This window comes from Ambystoma mexicanum, chromosome 10 (genome assembly GCF_040938575.1).
Source record: "Ambystoma mexicanum isolate Mex_15411 chromosome 10, UKY_AmexF1_1, whole genome shotgun sequence".
Classification (NCBI taxonomy): domain Eukaryota; kingdom Metazoa; phylum Chordata; class Amphibia; order Caudata; family Ambystomatidae; genus Ambystoma; species Ambystoma mexicanum.
The window spans coordinates 1,282,877,783-1,282,902,549 of NC_090932.1; the positions used below are offsets into that span (position 1 = coordinate 1,282,877,783).

The 24,767-nt window shown below is 44.7% G+C and overlaps 1 long non-coding RNA gene across 1 annotated transcript; it reads right to left on the reverse strand.

Annotated features, from left to right (window-relative positions):
* Positions 1-246: 246 nt before the first annotated feature.
* LOC138492241 (uncharacterized) lies at positions 247-22,071 on the reverse strand. Its single transcript, XR_011276171.1, has 3 exons — positions 21,994-22,071; positions 5,472-5,540; positions 247-3,935 (listed from the first exon to the last, which is right to left on the reverse strand). It is a non-coding gene; the product is annotated as an uncharacterized lncRNA (long non-coding RNA).
* Positions 22,072-24,767: the final 2,696 nt, after the last annotated feature.

The window sequence follows — 24,767 nt, forward strand, 5'->3', positions numbered from 1 at the left end:
CAATGTCAACAGCTTGGGCTTTTGTGCAGGCACAGGAAAGGCACTTGCCAGGAACTTCCATATTTGTACCAACTGGCCATTCATGGTACCTGGTGCAAAATGGTGCAAGTACTTTGGCATCTAAAATCAGTGCCTGGCAAATGCCAAATACACAAGCCAAAACTGTTGGATTTTCCAATGCTTGTTTTTAACAGAACTTCAGTGAAGGACCTGCATAGTGCTTATAAATCGAATGGTTCAAGGCAGTCCTGGTTAACACATGTTTATTACACCAGTAGCCAGTTTACAGCATCAATTATGTCATTAACTCTCAGAAGACTGCTTTGAAAAAAACTCAGGTAGGCACTTCGAGTGCAAATTTTGATGGAAAGGCTTGATTAAAGTGTGCTCAAAGAGTTCCCATGAGGAGGTGATTTGGGAAGGCAGGGGCAGGAACTGGGTGGGAATGGCCATAGCGATTAGCATAGCCATGTACAGTCAATGAGGGGGCAAATAACCAAACAACACCTACAAGCTAAAATGAGAGTATGGGGTGCCAGGTGGATGCATGCTTGGGCAAAAGGTCAACATACAATCTATGAGAATGTTGACTGCTGCAATCCAATGGAACTGATAGGTTACCCCAACCTAATTTAGAAAATACAACACTAGCTGTTGTTCCATGAACATGCGCTGTCACATAAGTTCATTAGAAGAACAATCAAATTGCAGTTTGCAGCCCTTTTTTTAATCAGCGTCATCTGCTTAAATTAGTACAATCTTTGCCGACACGTGTTTCAACCACTTTTGTTCTTTTTCAAGGCAAAAAGTGTTACAACACTGTATTATGCCTATGTAAAGGCTTAAACGTTAAATGTATTTATGCAAATCATCAAGAACACGAAAACAATGAATTATTGCCCAATGTTGATCACGTTGCATAGGTCAATCAGAAACAAACAGAGGAAAATAAACAAGTCCATTGCATGAAAGAGAGAAAAGGAAGGGTAGGACATAGGTAACAAAAGAAAAGGCAAAAAATAAGAGATAGAAAATAATACTTAGCAATAAATCATGACATACTTGGCATGAGTCGTATTCAACTGTTAAGAGTGCTCGAATAACCTCACCTCAAATTATCATTCTGAGTTCCATGCAATATAGTGTGTCAAACCCTATTATCAAAGAGTAAGACCTGATACCAATTGTACAACTGGAGTTAGTTGGCCCTCATTATTCATATGCCATAGTCAGTAAATAATTCTTAAAGTTATTGTGACTGAAAAGTACTTTACAAAAAGCATATGACATACACATTTATGTTCTGTTATCAAACACCTCTATACAGCTGATATACTAACGGGGTTAGGTGATGATTTCTAATGCAGAAGTTACTCGTTCGTATTTTCCCATCTGTTATCAAAATATTGTTATCAGACCACTCTAATTCAGACGCCAAAGTCTGGAAAATGAATTTCGTTTAAACGGATACAATATACAGGCGGTCTGATAGCACAGCAGTTGAGCTCTCGCTTTGAAATTTGTGCAGAGCCTGCTGACGAACATCACGGTAGGGCCAAACTCAGCCTTTCATCCTTCCGAGGTCGATAAATGAGCACCACACACCGTGTGTACTAATAAGCAGCGCTCAGATGCCTGAGGGTTCGTAGCGCTATTTAAATGCTAAATTATTATTATTATTAATATAGTCCCGTGCGAAGCCCGTGTTTTGAAGTGCTTCCATTGCGTGTATTAAACACCTTATACCAGGGTGCTCAAGCTTTAATAGTGATGCGTGCTTCCATACTGTGTTCATGTGAGAATGATCAAAAGACCAGTCCATTAGGTACATGTATTTACCTTTCCAAGTTGGAATTTTACTTCGTTGGACTGCAAGTAATTGGAAGTACAGGGTCTATTCCTAAAAAGAGTGCAATGCAATTGTGTTGTTATTTGAAACGCATTAATGTACGAATTGTTAAAATATGCCATGAATATTGTACCTTGGATGTAATAGCAACAATTACAAGTGACCCCCAAGTCTTCTTTTATGTGTGTTTTCAATTCTGAAGCACAAAAATAAATCTTATATTCACAGCACCTGTGTTCAAAGAGTATAAGGCGTATGTGTCACATGTTTTGGGTCATAGAGATTACAAAGAAAAATAAATGTGCGCATGTAGATACATGACAGATAAGTATGTTACCGTGTATATGCTGGGGTTCCGCTTGCGACCATGCCGCTTACCGCTTACAACAATCAACTCGCGTTGCGCTTTCCACAATGTCCTCACGTACCCGGTGCCCCATACCCATACCTCACCTCTCGCACACACGAGCAACAACACACTGTCCACATCACACAGCAACACAACATTTCATCATCACACCAGTCATCTCTTCTAAGCATTTAAGCACACACACTAAACACTCCCACCTTAAGAATCATAACCAAACGTTACCCATAGCATGCACAAGCAAGCAAGCAAGCAAGCATGGCTCAACGAATAGCATTTTCCATCCTGACCCAGGCATTCCTAATCCCAGTTTAGTATCTAGCGACTATTGACTCCTAATGTCAAATCGGTTGCCAGTGAATTCGTCGAAAAAAATTGGTCGACCAGACAAATGGTCGAATCAAATTGGTCGAAAACCATTTCGTCGAATTTTTTTTTTTTTCTATTTTAACCCTTTTTTTTTTTTTTTTTGGGGGGGTCCCCCCCCCAACCCCCTTTTTTTCTCTAAAAACCCATTTTTTTAACAAAACGAAAACCCAAAAATAAATATATAAATAAAAAAAAAATTTCGACGAAATGGTTTTCGACCAAATTGCGTCGACCAAATTGCAGTCGACCAGTTTTTTTTCGACGAGTTGACTGGACACCGTCAAATCTCTAGACCAGCTGATGGGGAGAACCTAAAGGCAATCACCTTATCAATCTAAACTCCAACAGGGACTTTTCTAAGCTAGTCCTCCACTACCAACCCGTTAATATCTAGCAGAGGATCTGAGTATGTGTCTTTTAGCCTCTGACGACTTGATGTTTCTTTCCCTGAATCTGTATCGTATTATCCTCTCTCGACTCTCCCAATCCACTTAACTTCACTCCTTCCACTCCCTGCTTCTTCTTCCTCTGTCCCTCAGATGTCTCTCAGTCTTTCTACTACTGCCTCCTCCAAACTGCTACTCTCACCTCCCACACGTCTGTTCCTCCCCCCTCCACACTACTCCTACTCCTTCCCACATTCTCCCCGTCACACACCTTTCACACCCACAATCACTTGACATTCACTTCCTCATTTCATTTGCTAGTCCCACCTGTACAGTCACAACTTAGCACCACTTGCACTCACCACCTACAATTCGCCCCCACACTCTTGTCCACTGTCCTTATTCCAGCAAGTCTATTGGTCTGTCACCATCTCCTCCTACCTAAGTTATCCGAACAACCCAAAACTTCCTGTTTCCTGGTGTCTCTTTTCTCCCTCTCCCCATCCCTTGGTTCATTGTCTGGCCATGGCCAATCCGGCCCTCTTTTCCACATCCGGGAGGTGTGACATTCAGGCAAACTTTCAAATAGTGGGTGAAGCCCTGCCCCTTTTCTCTGCACAGGCTACTCGTGATGTAGTAAGGTGGGCCAGTGTTGCAAATTGTCCAAGTTTGGATTAGGAGCTATTTTTGAGGCTTCACCTGAGGTAAGAATAGTCTGTGTTCGTGGCGGTATCCCTTGTTTCATTCCTTGGTGGGGGTGGGAAGTTGAAGTACTCCGGCCGCTGCTCGCGCCAGCACTGGGGATCAGTGTACGATTGGCAGACGGCTGCATAAGCTCTCTGCAGCATCTGGTGCCCCCTCCCTCTTGCTTCCCTAATTCGCTGCTGGAAAGGAGATGGCGTGCGCCAATGATGGGTTGTATTTACTCCGGGCTCTTTGTTCGACTGCAGCATTGACTTTGGATCTAGAACAAAGGTAAAAAAACATGTGAGAATGTGTTTTATGAGGCATGGGGTGATACAACTGGGTACTGCCCACACATAAACAGGCACTTGGGGAGGGGAAAGGAATTGGAGCACTCTCAACTGCCACCTTCCCCTTCTGGGGTAGGACTGGCTTTGGCGTCCACCCTGGTAGGCCTCCCACCCGAGGCTGGGAGGGGTTGCCATGCCCTTGTGAAAGGGTCAGGTGACTGAACTTGTCTCATTGCACACAACCATGCCGCACAATACCACAACATGACTCATTATAATCACATCTATCAACATAGTCACATGACATTCACACTACATTCCATGTTGCCACATTCCCATTACCATCACAACTGCAATATTGCATTCACTTCCACTAGAAACACTTCTGTACAGGCGCGTTATAAATGCCATATCAGATCATATCATATCCATATTACAATTACAACCATTACATTCAAGTTATCGTGACTACTATTACCACTAAATTCACATTCTGATCACCACTAACACCACCACATTCATAATTCACTCCCTACCACTGCCATGATATTCATATTACCTTGACGACCATTACCACCACATTTACATTACATTCACCCCCAAATTCAGTTTGCAACCACTACCACCATGATATTCACAGTACCTTGGCGACCACAACCGCCCCATTCACATTACTTTTGCTAACACCACCAGTCACATCAACATCACTGCCACCACATTCACATTGACTCCCCCAACAATTTTACATTGGCGTTACTGACACCACTCAAATGGTGCCCTACTGAATCCACATATGTGGGTGGTTACATTCTGGATACTACCCCTCTCTAACTTAAGTTACTCTTCTTCTTCATTGGTCAAAATGTTGCCCTATATTTTAAGTAGACAGATTTATTGAAATACACCTAATAATGTGAAACACATTGCATGTGTTCCCTGGAGAGGAATGGAAAGGCCAATCAAATAGATACAATGTGTTGGGTAATAGAACTTCATCAACACTCTTTATTTGTAAATGGATTTGAACCTAAATTACCACAAACATCTAATGGAACGCTCTAATCATGTCCCTGCATCGTGCCCAATAATCCTGCTCTGTAGATTGCCCAACTCCTTTATGTAACCTTTATTTTATTACAGTATTTGTACATGCTCAGAGGTCAATAAATGCGCCAGATATTTTTATACCATAAACTTGAGCTTTAATATTATGCCCTTAGTGATGACACGTGTTTCGGCTACTGAAAGCCTTTCTCAAATCAGGGCTATTTGTGCTAGCATTAACAAATCCAAAAGTACATGATATAATTTGCACAGACGTATAGACAAACATCAAATCACCGAGATTAGGGGTTGGAGTAGGGGAGGATTGTTAGGTAATTTGACAAAAATAACAACAGAGAAATAAACCGAACACATAGTCAGATTAACAAAAATAATTCAACATAAAACCACAATAACACAACTGAACCATATTATTTCCATATGGTTTGTTTTATTTAAATTTCATTTATATTTCACATTACCTTCGCAGCATTTAGATATTTATAGTCCTTGTTGGTTTGTTTGCGTTCCTTTTGTATAGGGTCCAATCCCTGTGAACAAATGTCAGAGGTTAGTGAGTTGTCTACCTTTACTTGAGCATATTATGTGTATACTAGGGCTAGTTTAGGTTTGCACATCGCCTCTTCATAATTCCCATGTGCAGTAGATAGTTCCATTATGTAGTCGCTGGCATGATGCACTCTGTGTTAACATATAGGCTGCGCGAGATGGGTTTTGAGGAATTGGAAGATGGTATCATTTTATGTCCGCAATTACATGAAAACAGCTCCATTCCACAATGCTGTCCTTTCCAATACACCGTGCACGTAGTAGCCCATGAAACTCTACTCTTGCTATTTGTGGCGGTGCGGTTCTACAAGCCATCTGCAATATGCGTACACAAGGGGGCGTTTAGGGGGGATTTCTGCAGCGTTTGCCTGCCTCTGAGAGCTTTCCATGGCACGGGGATTGCATGGCAATCCATAGGCTTGTGCCTTTGATATGGAGGAGGAGGTAGGGGAGGTAGATATGTACTCCCATTATATGGTCCCAACTCCCTGGCACCTGAATGCCATACAATGGTGTGCTCTTTAAATGAATGGCCATAGAGCTGCCCTATGCCTTTCCTGTTGCCAGTGCTACCCTTTGCTGCGGTTTCCCACATGACTCCTTAATTATAAGTTTAAGGGATTTGATTTCTCGTGACCTTTCCCGTTTTCTATCCTCCCTTGAGTGTACTCTGGATGATGGGCTATCTCCTTCCTTCCAGCTCTCTGTCAGTACATTTGTTTGTGGACATGGTGTTGAATGTGTTCTGCAGGTCTAAGTGGTGGCATGGCTTTGTTGCATGGTCGTGCAACCATTTCACCTATCCAATCACATCCTACAGCGCATTCATGGAACGTTGAATTGGTTGTGGCTTGTGGAATGGGGACACTGTGTATGTCTTCACTCATTGTGCAAGGTACACGGACCCTAATTTGTAATAAAGTGCAGCAGTGTGCATACTCAAATGGATTTTGTGTAAACATGACTTTCAGCATGTATTTTGCATTTTAAGGGCTTTCTTGTTTTGTACTCGTGTCAGTGCACGTGGGTCATGTGACATGATGTACATTGCCTTCTACACCATCTGATACAACAGGTCCATGTCTTGAAGGCACACTTGTATGTGACTTGCATTGAACATCTGGTTCTAATGTCCCCTGTGTGCACAATGTATCAATTAGCATGTTGAGGTTTGGTTGGCCTATATTATACAATTTGGAGAGAACCATGTCTTAATCTGCAGATTTGGACCAAATACAGTTGGACATATTCTGAGACAGCAGCCACACATCCACAACTGTCATTGGTAGTGCATTGCATGCTAAGTTATGATAGGTTATTTATAACATGCTTAATACCCAGAGGTTTCTAAGCGCAAGCCCGGGAATGGAACCTGTGGTGCTCCATGCCATCTTGCTTCCAAGGCAAACACGTTGCCCCTGAGCTATCCCCCTAAGACAGGCCCTTATGTCACCTCCTTTGTGGCGCATGTATCTGCTCACCCTGCATAGACATGGAAATCACTGGGAGTGCGTGGACAAGTTGGCATGCACACATTCATGTGTCCAGAGGAAGTGCTGTTCAGTGGGGTCTTCTTGTCCATGGTGGGGTCACAAATAGATGGGAGCGACTGGCGTCTGCACTCTACTGCCCATCACCTTTCTGTCATCTTTTGTGGCAACAACTATTATTCAATGCTCAATGTGGTCAGGTGTGCACATTCGCAGGTTTCATCTCATGTGGCCATCAGCTACCAATAACAAAAGGAGAGAGCACAAATGGCTCAAAATTTGCAACCACATCTCACTCAAAACAGCATCACTCACTTTCAAATGCTTAAACAATGCAGGCCCCCCTATCTCACAGCCAGAATAGCAAAAATAAAACTCCTCCCGCCCCACCAGATTGATTAACTCTACTGCCTGCTGGTACCCAAATTCAGACAATAGAAAACCAGCGGCAGTAGTTTCTCTGTCTTGGTAGCCCAACACTGGAATGCCCTCCCACTCAACATCAGGAGAGACCAATCCAACGACAGCTTCAGGCGAAAAAACCCTCACCTGGTTACGGTCCAATGATCCCCATGACTAACCTTGCCCTCTCACATGCCATTGTTCAACCTGACTGCTTCTATGTACAGCATTAAATATGCCAATATGTAAGTAATTAATTAACTATATGTATATATGTACATTCCACGCAACGTAATGCTATGCTTTATATTCATGTGTGCCTTATCCTGTAACTAAGTTTTTATGTAATCTTACCTTCCTGTTCTCTGTTGCGCCCTGTTACCTCTGGGTTTTGCGCGCTATACTAAATAAACAAACAAACAAACAAACAATGTGTAGATGGGAAGTGGTGGGATGTGGACAGAGGCACATTAACATTGGCTCTGGGATATGTCTTGGGGGTGCATATTTGGTTGATGTCAGATACCCTAGTCACAGAGAGGAGTGTCTGGTGGACATGTGGCTGTCATTTGGGTTATTTGCTGGTCCTGAACACTCACACAGTTTCCCCAAGAAGTATAGGTTGACATGCCCCATACATGCAGTTGACTTGCTCCCAGCCCCAGTTTAAACTTCTCCAATTCCCTCAAAGACACAATAACATAACCAAACATAACAGGTGTATTTGTAGAGTGCACTTTCACCCGCAGATGGGCATCTTGGCGCTATCGACAAATAGCAGATGTTCATGACACTGACATCAATGACGGCCAGTGCCTGCACCTCCCATGGCCACAGGCTTGGAACTGGTAGCGGTGAGCCACCTCCTGTGGCAAGACACCCCCTGCTGTACTCTACGCCCAGCTCCCGGGCACGTCCCTTCAGGTCCTGCATGTGCTTCTGGATCTGAGCCACCCTACACGTTTTTTGCCACTACAACATTTACATTTCGCAGGATGGCATTCCAGATTTCATTACGCTGGCTTTGCCCGATCTTCAAATCCTCCTTTATGGCTTCCTCCACCAGGACTTGCAGCTCCTCATGTGAACTTGACATGCTGTTGCTGTGACATAGTCCTGGCGGGTGTCCAGTGTTGTTGGGCAGAGAAGGAGGAGGGCTGTTCAGGTAGTTTGCTGGCCTGTGGGGGTGGCCCAGGAGCAGGGAATTGGCTAATGGACCTGGATGGGGGTCAGAAGATGAGAATGTGGAGACTCTGTGGTAACAGCATTTGGAGGTGGCAGTGTGTGAATGGTGGTGCCCGGACCTGGGGTTTGGGTCTGTGCAGGAATTTGGGGGCACAGCCATCAGGGATTCACAAAGGTGTTGGTTAAATGCAAGAGGTGTCACTTGTCTAGGGCAGAGAGGAAGTCAGAGGGTACAGGTGGGCAGCTGTAATCAGGTAGTCCAGGGAGCAGCTGGAATCGGTAGATCCAAGGGGCAGCTGGAGTCAGAGTGTCCAGGGGACAGCTGGAGTCAGGGGAGGCTGGGTTTTTTCTCCTCTTTTTGTTGCCCCACAATGCTCTGCCCTTGCCTTGGCTTATTGATGTGGGACCTCAGGGGGAGAGGGAGTTGGGTCTCAGCTGTTCACCGGGCCTCGATCGGTGAGGGTCATGTCGTTCCACGTGGTTGGACTGGCCTATAGGGCAATAGGGCAATGCCTGAACCAAAAACACAAAATGCTAGTGTGTGCCAGTGTATTTGGTGAAAGTGGGCCACTTTTCTAGGCTAAGTGGGCCAGTTTGATGAGTTACTTCACCATGTGGCTAGTAGTTCTGACCAGTGTTACTGAATAAATATTCTTTAAAAAGCACCATTTGCATCACATTTGATTTGGAATTTGTATTGCGCATATCCCTGAGGAACCAATCAGCAGGCTGCATCTAGGTGCAGATTCTTTCTGAAGAAGATAGAGAAAGAATACAGTGCATCAGCTATTCAGTTTTACACAACTAGGTATGTTTTTAGTTGCTTCCTAAAGACAGCGAGGGATTCAATCTGTCATAGGTGGGGTGGGAGCAGGGCCGGTCTTACAACAGATTGCACCCCAGGCGGGAAGCATCGTTGGCGCCGCCCCTCACCCGACCTGTGATCTCATGCATGTGTCATGGGCTGAGCAGTGGGAGTGGGGACTATGAGTTAACACAATTGTCAATGCTGTCATCTGCTGAATTTCATGAACCTCAGAAAACAGCAATAAGAGGGTCAAACCCGAACAGGCCTGGTTACGTTAGTCTGCTTTTGCTCTTCATTTTTAGTAACAATGACCAGTTGCTGCTGTGACTCAGGTCAGAGAATCGACAATGTCAGATCTACACTAATGTCATTCGTATGACCTCAAACATTTAGCCACTCTTAAAAGGTGATGAACTGGTCTTGAACAGTGTTACTCGAACCTCCCAGAACAAGCACCAGCAACATTCCCACCGATAGCTGTACAAGCCCATCTATCTCAGCATTAAAATACATGCATTTATGCAATATGTATTCCATCAAATATTTCACGGGAAGTTAAATATATTTAGGAGGGACACATAAACAATATCACTACTCCATGTGAGTGGTAAAGTCTACTTTAAACATATGCAGAGAGTTGACATGCATGTACAATTCAACATAGCACCCAATGTTAATGTTGGAGAGGTGGCGTTCTAAAATTATGACATTACAATGTGGACTTTACATTGAAACACACTGCAGTGCATTACCGTGGCAGAGAAATGGCAGTTCGAGTATTGGGGCTTGTTTCGCTCATGCTCGTGAACTCTCAACATTCTTAAATGTTTCCTTTGTGATCACTCATTTTAGCTCCCAACAGCACCATGAAACTGTAAAATCGCAAAGAAAAACGATGTCTACCATCCCAACATAAAAACAAAAACAATCAAATTCTTAAAGGGTGGAAGGCAACCTTTTCTTGGGACTCCTTAAGTTTACTTTTTGCAAATTACTAGTCGCGTGCTGCATGAATAACAGCAGCCCTTTCACATTGCGCAGTCTATAGACAAATTTAATTTCAAGGGACTTGGAGTACTGCGGGTATCAGGGGAAGCATCTCCAGTGTACCTCAAGCGTAGTGCGCTTTGCCCTCCACCCTCACCCCCCAGCCTTGCAGCCCTGTGCTTTTTCACATTCTCCATTATGGTAAAGAACATTGTCCCGAGCTTGGGAGAGAAATGGACTATGCAGGAGGAGCTGCCTCCCCAGGGTGTGTTTAGCTGCAGGTGTATCAAATGAAGAAATGGGTGGCATCAAGAGCCCCACGCTCTGAAACACCTTTTTTGCACTGGTTGGTCACATGACAGAAAGTGTGAGCAGGTGATTCCCCAACACTTGAACCAATATTTAGAGATTTGGATTTGATTAATGTGGTGTTAGTTTGTCATGGCCATTTCCCAGCGTTTGTGTTAAAGGAGATGGGAGGCTGCACCCTGTGGGGTATTTTAAAGGCCATGAATTGATGCTACAGCATGTCGCCCCCAAAGGAACAAAGAAAGTGAAGCATGGATCCTGCAAGTCTGGGTATTTGCATTATACGGAAGACGGGCCAACAGTCCACGGAGACGGTTTCTACTATAGTTGCTGAGTCGCTTTCCCAAGCCAGCTGCTGTGCAGACTTCGCTCAGCTTTTGGTCCAGCACCTGCATCCATGCTTCACACCATCATTCACAAGGCGCGTTCGTGTAGGCGTTTGTTTATCTCGTTAGACTAGCATGATTGCTATTCCAAACAAAAGAAGCACAATGATAAAAAGTATAAGACAAGTCTGAGCGAACAGTGAAATGTATGAAACTCTTGCACTAAAATAAAGTCAGCAGTGCATGCCCAGGAAAGAGGGAACGACGAACAATATGCTCGGGAGCAGGAACTAGGGGGTGTAGTAACCTCCAAACCGGCTCACGCGTAATACTGGCCCCCAGGGCCTCGCCCTCAAAGTTATTTTGGCCTGGCCAAGGGCTGAATGGCCGACAGACGGACCAATCCAACCCCACTGGAACTTGCAACTGTCTAAGATCTGCTGACGGTGACACTCTGCCCAGGTCTTCCGAGAACCGGCCTTTTGATCTCCTGAGGAGAGTCCACCACCAGTGCTTGCTTCCTTTTTCATGACTACTTGAGCCTTGACAAAAGTGTCTATCTTTGTCGCCTCCAGAGGCCATTCTTGGTTGGCCCAGTCATCTCCGCAATACCATTTTAAAATAAATAAAACACCTATGCAGCAATAGGCCTCACCTGCGAGGACTGGAGCAGGAGGAAAGAAGTGTGCTTGCCTCAACAGACTGTAGTTACTGCCGGATTTCCTGAAACAATGTCCAATCAGCGAGGGCAGGATGCGGCAACTGTTTGTATTTGCTGATTCTGCTGCTTGGCAGTGTGTGCTTGTGATGGGAACAACTTCAGGATTTAGTGACCCAATCGCGCCTCTTTTCTGTAAGGACCGGGGCCGATAACACCAGCCTGCCCCAATCGATCCACACTTCAGTGGCAGTGCGCGCCCATAGCCTGGAGGAGGGCACACTGCATGTGCGCCCATGGGCCTGGCTGGTGCCAGCGGCGCCGGCGCCACCCGGGGCTGGGGGAAGGTAATAAAGCAACAAATGTTGCTAATTTATTTGCCAATTGCCCTGCCCGAGGGCCGAGGCCAGGCCCGTTTCTTGGCCCGGGCGAGGTGGGAAACTGCCCCGGGCGCAATAGCCCCGGGGGTTGCAATTGCCACGGTCCCTAGAGCCTCTGGAGGGGATGGAATTCCCCAGTTTGTGGGGTGGCGCATTGACGTGGGGAAAGTTCTGCAGGTCAGGTGCTGGCGCTGCCCCTTCCGACTGTAATGTCACGTAGTACAAAAGTACTACGTGACATTACAGAAGTCAGAGGATCCCTCCACTTTCGCACCACTTGGGGTGGGGGGCATTAGCACACCAATAAAAACACTTTAGGTCCCCCTGCAGCTAAAACCAGCCCCTTCCATTACAATGCTGGCAGGAAACTGCTAATGGTGGCCCATTAGTCACTAAATGGTTTCGTGCTGGCATTGAGATGGGAGGGGAGGTGCAGCGGGCTGTGGGGAGTGGGCGTGCCTTGCAGGGACGCACCGTGGGCCCAGACACGGTACAAACGGAGACCCGTTTGGGCCCATGGTGCGTCCATGCAAGCTCAGAAAATGGCCAAAATAATAGTTTAAAGCAGCAATATTTCTTTCATGCCACTTCTTTTCCAAACTATATATCAATTACACTTTAAACCACTTCCATGGTAATGGTGATGAGTTACTTCACTATGCGGGTAATAGTTTTGACCAGTGTTGCTGAGTAAATATTCTTTAAGCCACGAACCGGTTTATTTAATTATTTATGTAATGTTTGTCGGATAGCTGTATCTGACACGCATTGCACAAATAAATAAATAAATAAATATGCAGGTACCCGACAAACATAGCATGAATAAATAAATAATCCTGGTCCATGTATCCTTAGAACAGTCAAGACTTTACTGTATCAAAGCATACACTTGATTCCCATTCAAAGAATGTTAAAATGATTGTTTATTGGGTTCAGGTGTCTCCTTGTCATTGCCCTTTGGCTTAGGTTGCCTCCAAACCCTCTTCAGCATCTTGTGTTCTTTGTTGGTTGTATATACTGCATCCTATGCCATATTCATGGTCTCTTGATGTGCCCAGTCCTCATAATCTGCAGCCTAAGTGGGACTGGGGCATAAAATGCTCTTGGGCACCAGTGAAACAGTGGCCCACCGTTGCAAATGGCAATTCATTCCTTGTGTGACGGACTGTTTGACTTTGGGTAGGTGTTCCTTAACGGTGTAGTTTGGGAATGGCGTGCAGGGTGCAGTGGGAGTGGTGCGCGGGGTGCAGCGGGACTGGAGCGTGGGGTGCATTGGGAGTGGCGCATGGGATGGGGTGCAGCGGGGCGCATTCCTTGAGTTTCGCCCTGGGCACCAAATGGACTAGAAACTGCCCTGGCCGAAGCCACAGCCTGCAGCAGTGCCAATGGTAGAATACACGTGTAATACATTGTTTCCTAACATTATAAAAATGAACAGGCACATTCGTTTTTATTATGTTAGGAAACAAATATGTTACACGTGTATTCTAGCACTGGCACTGTGGACTGCTGGTGCAGCGCCCCCTAGAGGCTGACTGACGTCAGGCAGCCGCCTGGGCTGCCTGATACAAAGACCGGCCCTGGGTGGGAGTGAGTTCCAGGCCTGGGGACCGGCCACCAAAAAACAGCTGTCCCGCCAGCAAGTAGTTTTGGAAGGGGGGGATTACCAAAAGACCTTGATCCATTTATCGCAAGGAATGCGTAGGGTTGTAGGTCTTAATTTTTCAAGTTAGATATGGTGGAGATAGGCCACACATGCATCTAAAGACAAGACACAGTAGCTTGAACTGCTGGACCGGCATCCAGTGGAGGCTTCTAAGAAACTCCGAAACTAGAGCTTTCTAAGGTAGGGAGAAGATCAGGCATACTGCTGCATTTTGGGCTACTGCAAGACACTGTAACTGATATTTTGGACTACCTACCAAAAGCACATTACAGTATTCCAGCCTGGCATTAACAAGAGTACCTACCACTGTTGAACGATCATGCTCAGGTATAAAAGTGAGAAGGGGTTTCAGAATCTTCAGTTGAAAATATACAGACATGATAATCTGATTCACCTGCAAATTACAACCCAAGCTGGATTGCCAGATGCATCCTATATTCTTCACGAAATCTGTTTATTTAGAGGCAATTCCAAAATGTGTGTGGCATGGTATTATCAGAAAATGGTTTGCCAGTTTGTTTTTTGGACCAAATACGATGATTTCCGTCTTGTTTGGATTCAGTTGAAGTTTATTCTCAAGCATCCACACTAGATTTGTTGCGCACACTACAAAATACGCTCTGCTGCCTCTGAGGGTTGTTTTAAACGGACATAGATATGCGTATCATCCACATATGAATGATACTGAAGATCAAACTGAGTAAACATTTTTAACAATGGGCAGATATAAAGATTGAACAATATGGGTGACAAAGATGACTCTTGTGGCACTCCGCAAGGTACTGTCAGCATTTCAGAGAGGCATGGGGCTGTTTTCACTTGTTGGAGTCGGTTTGTTAGAAATTAGTCAAACCATCTCATTGCTTTTTCCGATACCTGTGCCAGAGAGGTTGATCTAGAGCTAAGTATATTAAAGTCCACAGTATCGAAAGCTACCAACAAGTCTAGCATGACAAGCATACGGATGTTCCCCTTGTTGCCATTTTCGAGTAGGTCATCCCAGACCTTAAGTAGAGCTGTCTGCTTACCATGGCCTTGCCGAAAGCCAGATTGGTATTGGTCTAAAATATTATGAGCTTCCAAATGGTCTTGGAGTTGCATAATTACAACTTTCTCAATGATTTTTTTGGCCATAATAGCACTGCAATAGGGCGATAGTTGGCGAGGACTTTATGGTCCAAGGTAGTTTTTTTAGAAGAGGTGGCAGGTATGATATCTTTAGTTCCTCTGGCACAAAACCTTGGTCGAGTGAGGCATTTAGAAACATCTGAATGGGTTCACTCAGTGTCTGTGCATGTTGTTTTGCATAATTTGCTGGAATTGGGGTGTATGTGAAATTAGTTGGTTTAAGGTGAGCAAGTAATTTCTCAATGGTTTCTTATCCCACCGGTGAGAAATTAAACTCAGGTGGATGAAGCTTTTTTCTCCTACAAGATCGGACTCATTTAAGGAGGGAGTCATAATCGATTGAGCATCGATATTCACTCTAATCTGGTCAATTTTATTAAAAAAGAAGCTGTTAAAATCATTATCCATCTTCTGAGCTCGAAGCATGCAGGATTATACAATCAGTATTTGAAAGATTCCTAATAGCCATAAAGAGTTCATTAGGTCTATTTGCTGCAAAATGTATTTTTTTGTAGTGCTTTTGCCTGTGAGATCTCATCTTTATAAGTTTTTAGGGCAGATTTAGCTGTTATATGGTCCTCAGTGGCTCTGGTCATGCACCATTTTTTTCTGTTTTCCGATATTGGCTCTGGCAATACTTTAATTTGTCGTTAGGCCACTGATTCCCTTTCCTAGTTCTCATTTTAGTGTTTTAACGGCTGCAATAGTATCACAGTTCACTTGTAGTTGTCTCATCAAGTTTGTGTAGACATCCACACCCACCGTAGTGTCGTATGTCGTAGATATGTGACTCAGAAGGTCAGTTTCAGAAATACAATCAATAACTTTCTTTCGACGTCAAGGTTCTAAAATAGATGTTATTTTGCTTCTATTTATATTCAACTCTTTGATCCAGGTAAATGGAACCAGGAAATGATCTGATGAACTCACCAGTTCAATATCCACATCCTGCAGGTTAAGCACTCTAAACAATATAGGGTCTAAACAGTGTCCACTTACATGTGTAGAGAGATCCGAGAGAATACAGAGATTATGTGAGTCCAGAATATCATTTAGATGTTTACAGTCGCTATTGTCTGGCTCATTGCAACATATAGTTAAATCTCCCAAAATAATAATCTTTGACTGATTACTAGCTTCAACCCCTAAATAAGTGTCCATAGTGTCAAGGAAGTCAGTGGCCGGTCCAGGGGAGTCTATAGCACAGAATTATTTTAAGAGAGTAATTAGGAGTAAACTGATAGGAGCATGCAGAACCTGAAAGGCACTATCCCAGCTCAAGGTACAGATATTTTGAATGTCTACAGTGTCTTTGTATATGATGGCGATGCCGTCTCCCCTTTGTTGTTCTCTATTGAGCCATTTGATCAGGTTCTTGTCTGGTACCAAGGAGTGGAGCTACGGCAGACATGATGAAGTAAACCACAACTCAGTAATCATGAAAATATCAATGTTGTGAACTTCAATATAGTCATTTATAACAACAGCATTCTTAATTACTGACCTGGCATTAATTAGGGCTCGTATATAGATCATGACGAGAGTGTCAGTGATTAATTTCCGTGATTTCAGCATGATATTGGCACCTCTGATATTGTTCAGTGTGCGTAGCAACACGGTGCCGTGACTGGTATCCCTGAGGGATAGTAATATATCTCTAGACTATGAGCAGCTCACTGTGATTCCTAGTGGATGTATCACGGTGCCAAGTAATCACATTGCATCATTTACAGCAAGGCGTAAATCACCACCAGCTTACCAGACAGAAATGACCATGCATTTTCTGCATACACATGTACACCACGGATCGCCATAGACTGGTTTGATGTTGTTGCGCCAGCGCTGTCACACCCGCTGTAAAATAAATACCAGCAGGAACTACAGTTTTCATGGGAGTTGTAGTGCGATAAGGAGCAACTTCGAATTTCATGAAGGAGCCAATGCGGCGTTCGAGTTACATGTTTCAACAACAATTAATCAAATGAATCAGGCAATAGGAAGGGGAGGATTTCACATCTACATGCACATTTGCTAAAAGTCAATTTCTAAAAGCTTCTTTTTAAAAATGAATTAATAAGTATTTTAAAATCAATGCAGTTTAAAAAAACTAGTGTCTAATCTAATCAGTGTCACTACACAGTATTCAATCAAGTCAAAAAATAAACTTCTCCTTGGGTACTACTCAAAAAATCTGTCACAAAAGGAATGAATTGCCATTTGCAACTGTGGACCAAATTTTCATTGGTGCCCGAGACAATTTCAAGCACCATCACTGGAAGAGGGTTGGTGCACTACATCCTGGTTCCTCCACCATGGCTGCCGAAGTCTCATGCAACCGTCGAGTGGTCCAGACGGAGGAGTGTTGGTGCGTGGATTCAGCAGCCCCGGCTTAAGTCCGCAGTGTGCAAAGTGCTCAAGTACATGAAAGACCGGAGATGAGGCACGTTGCAATGATGCAGCATATCGCTTGTAAATTCGTTTTCCTTCTCTTCTCAACTTCCGTGTTACTTTTAACTATCCTTGCTACTATCCTCTCCTATTCCCACTCACTATCTCTTTTTTGTTCATAGAACTCTGTGCAGTTGAACTCCTCACTTTGAAACCGCCCAACTCTCGTGGTCCTTTGGCCCCTTGATTCCTGTTTAAGGTAATCCTCATTTTGTATTAAAAAAGGGTCCAGACAGATTACATTGTAGTACACACCTTTCATTCTGCCTTCTGTATTCGCAGCCCGCGTTTCCCGCCGGCTGCTAGCCTGCTGTTTACCTCGGCGCAGTACAGGAGAAAACAAAGTGCGGAAGGCTTCTTGGAGGTTCCGGGAACAACGCAATCAAAGAAAATCAGACAGAGGATTTTTTCCTCCTTGAGGGTTTCCCTGCTGTTTCTGCAAACCTACTTATCACAGGGGTCGGCAGAGGCAGTGGGGGATTCTTGCAAACATCACGGTTGGCTGCATCTGAACAGGTTAGTCCATTGCATATCGCTGGGTTAGAATCCCGTTTGCGCTATTTTCTTAACACTTACATGACTGATCTGAGCTGGCTAAAAAGGATTGGATGTAGATTTTGCAGATCCTTATTGGGCCTTCCCCACTCTATCCCGATTGAGCGGATACGCGTAGAGCTCAGATTGCCCGCACACCCTTTACAGGTCCTGAGAAGAAAGGGCATATGGCTGATGAAGGGAAGAAACATCTGCAACGCCCTTTGTTAAACCATTTGGGTCGGGTTATGCATAATAAAGGCAAGGGAAACGGACTCTACGAGTGGGCTGAATTGTCATTTGATCTTTTTGAATCCCTGAACTGGACTCCAAATTGGACGCCAGACTTTTTTTTAATTAAAAGTGGAGTTGGCCAATAAAATAAAGTCATCGGATTGAATTGCACATTTCTCTAATTTGGAACGTCTCAATAGGTATCAGAAGCACAATTGTCTGTATTACAAATGTATGTCTACACAGCACTACCTACTTAAATGCCCAGCAATATCTCTCCGAAGATTCCATCTTCTGCTAAGAGTAGATGATTTGCCAACTTTGACCATGCTGGGCCCTCGACATGGAATACCTAAGGAGTTACGGACTTGTCGTATTTCTTTTAAAGCCTGAGGTGAAGGAAACAGCCCAACATATCTTAACCTCTTGTGAAAAATCTGAATCGACGTACCAAAAACTGTTAGCACGGTTTCTGCATAGGGTGGTGGCATTAAGCGAGGAGGCATTCTGGAGATATTATGGGCCTCATTACGAGGTAGGAGGTAAGGGATTACCAGCACCGGTAAAGGTGCCGGTAATCCCTTACCTCCATATTCCAAGGTCCCTTAGCGGGTCCCTTCCTAAACACCTGGTCTGACCAGGTGTTAAGGACGGGACCCGCTAAGGGACTTCAGAGCTAATAAGGGTACCGCAAATTGCGGTACCGTTATTAGCTACTTCCCCATTCCCATTGAGCCCTATGGGGGCTCAAATGGGAATGGTTCTCAGAATGGGGATTTACTGGGTCCTCCAAGGTTGGAATGACCCGGTAAGTACCCATTCTGAGAACCCGGACCCGGTATGCGGTAAGGGGTTAGCCATGGTGCTAATAGCACCATGGCTACCTCCTACCTCGTAATGAGGCCCATTGTCTTAATTCATGTAATGTCTCTTTGATGATTGCATTATACAATGGGCCTCATTACACGGACGGCGGTGGACCAAGGTGCTATCAGCACCTTGGTCCATGCCGGTAAAATACCGGTACCGCCTTGGAGGAAAGGGGAATTACCGCCCTATTCCAAGGTTGGTGGGGCGGTAATTCCCCCTTCCCCCATTGCCCTTCCCCATTCCCATTTTTGCCCCATAGGGCATAATGGGAATGGGGAAGGTGCTAATTACAGCACCGCAAATTGCGGTACCGTAATTAGCTCCCCGGTCCCTTTGCGGGTTGGTTTTTAACACCTGCAAAAAGCAGGCGTTTAAGTCTCCAACCCGCAAAGGGACCTCGTAGTAAGGCGGTAAGGGTTAACGGTCACTGGTACCATTAACGGTGACCGTTAACCTTTACCGCCGTCCGTGTAATGAGGCCCAATGTGTGGAAGGTAGCAGTGGCAAAGTTCAAAGCTGAATCAGTTCCTTGATTGCTTACGATTAATGATTGTTTGGTTTTAAGTTATATATGTTTAAAGAAATATTATATCTTATATTGGTTTGGAATAAAGGTGTAAATCAGAGACTTCATTTCACCAAAATGCCAGGGCTAGCGTAAGTGACATCACTTAACCCTTGATGTATGATGACATCACAGGATGTGATGTAATTTGGCCCACCACCAAGCGACTTCACAGCAAGTGATGGCACATGACCCTTTCACAATGCGCATGAGTCATTACTGTTGCCCGTATCTTTAGGTGAAATAGTGTGGATTGAAGTAGTGTTATGAACATTTATTTTTGTAAAATAATCGAACGAAATGCCCATGAAAAAAAGTGCTCAGAGAAAGAAATTGCTTTGAAAATTCATACTTTATGGGAGTCTAGTTTCTTTATATAACGTTTGTGTTTAAACGGTTTAAAATGTGTACGAGGTATGTTATAAAACCGAAAATAGCCAGGAAGAAGTTTATTCTCGCAATTACATCAGGTTTGTTACCCATAGCTGTAAGCTAAACCACGAGGCAATCACCTTATAACTGAGTGTGATCAGGTGTTAACTTTGCCACTTTATGGAATTAGGACAGGAACACCTGTGCTCACCTTCCTCTTTCGCCAACAGAAGGCTCAGGCCGAGACCCCTTCTCCACCACACAGGTGCCTTCAAGCTCCCCTGGCACCATTGGCTCCCCCTCTACCTGCTGCACCTCGGGCTCCAACACTCATTGCCGATATGACCCTAGCAGCAGAGCGGCCCGCTACCCTGAAGGAGGCAGTCCACACACAATTCGTCCTCAATGTTAGCCTCTGCCTCCTGTGATATATTGTTGGCCTCAATGTCACTGACATGCAGAATACTGTCCTCCACCACAGCACGCAACACCCACAATTCAATCACTTGCACTTCCTGGGCAGGTTCTTCCACAGTTCGTGAACCCAAGAGGTTGAGTAGCAACTGTTCCGTGATCATGTCCCAAGCAGTGGTCGAAGTGAGCGGGAGCAGTCGGGAGCGGTGCTCCTCTACTTTTTTAAATGACCTTTTACAGCTCCTATACTTTTATTTTAAAAAGAAACCGTTCTGCAATGGTTTCATTTTAAAATAAAAGTGTAGGAAGAAGTTGAAACCTGCACTTTCAGTGCACTGCACTGAACATTCCCTTAAACAGCAGGTGCAAGTGTTTGGGGGTGTATTGTGTGTGGGAAGGAACGTGGAGATGGTGTTTGTGGGAAGGGGGTGCAGGCCAGCAGGGAACATAGTTCCACTACTTCTTTACGTACACTTCGACCACTGGTCCCAAGTCACCAATTCAGAAAAGTATCAGAATTATTAGAAGGGTGAAGTAATTTAAGAGAGAAGAAACAGCGGAATGGGAATGGGAACATTGATCAAGGATTCTGGAAAATATGGGAAAACATGGAATTTAAGCAGGAGTAAATAACAGGTATAAGCTGTTGAACTATGGAACTAGCTGTAGGAAGCTAGAGCAGAGACATTATATAACAGCTATTGGGTTTCCAGGTAGCTCTCTGGTAGAGATAAGTTAACTTGTACATTAGGGTAAGCAGTAGCCTTTTCTGGGACTTTTGCACAGTGTCTTGTTGAAAATGTCATCTCCGGCCTCTACTCTGTGCTATTTTCCTATCCATGTTGAATCATTTGCCTCATTTCAGTTGAAACAGTCTGTGTTTCACTCCCCCAGCCCGTTGTTTCTCTCTTCCATCCCAATTCCTACCCGTGGGGAGGTCCCTTTCTACCCCCTTTCCCCTTGCTGCTGTTCTGTGTCAACTTGCAGCCCTGCATGTGGACCCTCATCTGCTGCAGCTGCAGTGCAGCCCCAGACCCTACCATTCCCTCTTTACATTGTGCCATAGCAACAGGGTGGTGCTTTTTCTTATTCCTTCTTACTATGACACAAGGAAGTGGGATTTTTTCACATACTCCCCAAAGGCTCTCTCTGTCCCAAATGGCCACTGCTGTACACATTCAACACCCTGACAACTGGGATCCGGTTAGACATCTCAGTGACACAAAAAACATACAACAAGGGGAGAAAGGAATTCTTGCATAGATGCTCACTATTACCCTTGTTTATCCTCGTGTGAAATAGTGCCTGGACCAGGGAGCGATGCTTTTCCATGTTTACCTTGCTGAGCATCCATCACTCGGGAGTTTAGATCCCTTGCAAGGATATCTGAGGAGCACTGATGTCACCCATCACAAGCCCACATATCTGCACAGGAACTGGTAAGGTAGCATAACGATTTCCCTGTGCTGAAAGCATGCAGTGGTAGCTGGTGATTTTTAAGGTGGTCAATTATAAATACTTTCACGGTCACACCATTTCTCACGCTGCACACGCACTACTCACCCTACAGACGGTACATGCATACACACACCAGATGTTATACACACACATTACATAACACTCTGACACACACTTTTACATGAAACAAATATATTTACCTTTCGGTGCTGCAGCTCCTCCGCTGCAGGCATGACTCTGCCTCCCTTGCAGCAGCACGCACGAAAGGAAGCAGCTCTAGTTCCTGTCATGCGCAGCAGAGCACAGGAGCCAGAGCCATCCATGTCCTATGGGAGTTGGCTCGGATTTCAGAAGGAAATCATTTTTTTTTTAAGTCACTCGCACTGACTACAAAAAGAAATTATTTCCGTTTCGCAAAACAGAAACGGAAACAATTTATTTTTGAGGTCACAATGATTTCAAAAAGAAATTAGTCATTTTCGCAATCCAAGCCCCTCCACCACCAGGGGTCGCAAAGGCAGGGTTAGGGGTTGCAAATGCATCCCCTAGCAACCGACAAATGACGTCCCTGATGTAAATGTATACTTTTGTTCTTTTATTGTTATTATATGATAGCATAGGTTATTTATAACGCGCTTAATACCCACAGGTTTCTAAGCGCGCCTGTGTTGCTCCATGTCGTCTTGCTTCCAAGGCGAGCACGTTGCCCCTGAGCTATCCTCCCGGGTGATATGTGAAATAGTTCTTTGAACTAGTAAACACATTATTTTAAAATAACATTTTAAAAAAGTAAAGCCCATCCGTGGCGCCCCAGCGAGCATGACTTCCAATTTGAGTTAATAAAAAAAAGAGCAATATGGTTAAAACCAGATTATTCTTTCAATATTAGGATAGGAATTGTTGCTAGTACCTGCAAAGGGCAAGAATAACGCCGGTGCTTGCCATCACAGATGCGCGTACCTGCTGAAAGTCTGTGGATCAAATGTGGCTTCTGATTCGAGTTCTTAAATAAATTACTAGACAAAGTGGTGCCATAAGGTTCGCTTTGGATTGGGAGTGCGTTCCAGCCTGAGCTGTGAAGGGGAGCTGGGCTTGACTAAAAGATGTACTGGTTGCCTTTGGCAGTGTTCTGCAAATAGTCACACACTCACTATCAGCGTGAGGTGCACCGGCTGTCCTGGCTGGCGTCCCTGGCCGGGGAATCACTTATCAGGGGCCTGCAGAGAGACAGGTGATGGGGTCCGCAGCAGAGCTGCAGCTCCAGAGACTGAAGCTGGAATAACAGCTGGAGCATTTCACCGAGTGCTCTCTGTAGGAATATAATGCTGAGACAGGTCATCAGGGGTGCACTGAGTTTGGAACAACATTGCGCCAGAGCCCTCTCCAGTGTGCAGTCAGTTCCCGCATCCCTGCACAAATGGATTTGTATTTTACTTGGGGATTTTATGGTACACACAAATCTCTCATCAACCCAGTGGTGCTCTCCTTTTTTTCCTGCTATGCTCCACACATTGGCTTAACTTGACAGGTCAGAGCTTAAAGGAACTTTCTTGCCAGTATCATTGAGACACTTGGAGTGATCCCGGTAAATTTTCCTGGCTCCTCCTTGAGAGGGGCTAGTCTCTCAATGCCGAGATGTACTGTGCAAGGCTTCCAGGTACTTCTGGCTTAAAAGGCAGGCGGCCTCCCATCTCCACTCAGGCTGTCGCAGAAGGCCTCACTGTTCCTTTAGGCTCACAGTGGGTCAGTTTTCCCAAGTTTTGGAAAGCAATATTTAGTGTAGAAGAGAGACAGGGACACTCCAAGATCTCAGGAAAACAACCCCCTAAGTGTTTCAGAAAAAGCTACATCAGCTGAGCTGCAATCTTGATTATTGTGTGATTGCCAGTTTCCTAGCCTAGTTCTGTACCCAAAATCTAAGTAGACAATGCTCTGTTTACAACCAAATCAGTTCCAAGCGATCGGAAGGGTGGTGTTTAGTGCCTCCCGAAACCTACAAGTATATGTACTGCTCAACCAATATGATGATAGTTGTACATCATGGTAGTACCGTGCCCCTGACAGTGCATCGCTAGTCTCTGTATGAGATCAAAGAGTGTGACACACAAGTGCCATCTCCCCAGTGGTGGCACTAGCCTGTTGGCATGACGACCTACCATTTCCATGTTCTCACACAATACCGAATTGCTCTCTTTTCTATGTAGAACATACTTTCCCTTTCCAGGAGAATTTCAAAAATGAGGATGGTTCTCTGGAACCTCCCCCAAGACTGTACCTTAAAGAGAGGTTTGTCCAGACACCCTAAAATGCATTCCACTCTCGAAGTGGATGAAACATATCCTTTATATAAAAGTGGTTTCAGATAATCTCACATCATCTTTGTTGTCTCTGATGAGCAGTCGGTTGACAGTTCAATCACGATGTGTGGAGCCAAGATTAATGGGTAAGTGGAACTCGGACCACGCGCAGTGTGGTGGTGTGGGGCGGTTCAGTCTGCCTCCCTTATCATTACTCTTCCACGGTTGTGCTTTGACCCATTCTAGGGTAATTTGTAGCTTTATTTGGGTTAAAATTGGGTGAATAGGGAGGTCACCTTCTACAGTTACATTGCGGTCTGCCTGGAAGTGAGACGTTTTCCAGCTTCAGATAAGTTTATCAGGAGGTTGTTACTGGAACGCTCATTGGATTTTTAATGCATGAGGGTTGGGCACCTCGATCATTGTGCACATACCTCATTGGAGGTCAGAAAAGGGTGCAGGAAGGCAAAATGATTCTGTGTGATGCAACAGTGCATACTGATCTCTAACACTATCCCTTACAAATACAGAGACACAGGCACCCTGTATTTGCACATGACAACCTGCCACCCAAAACAGAGCAGCAAACAAAAAGCAGAATGTGTCCTCCAGCTGTGGAGGCAACTTTTGGTGCCAGAGAGGGGGGGAGGGGCTACTTAGAGACCATCTGATTTGAA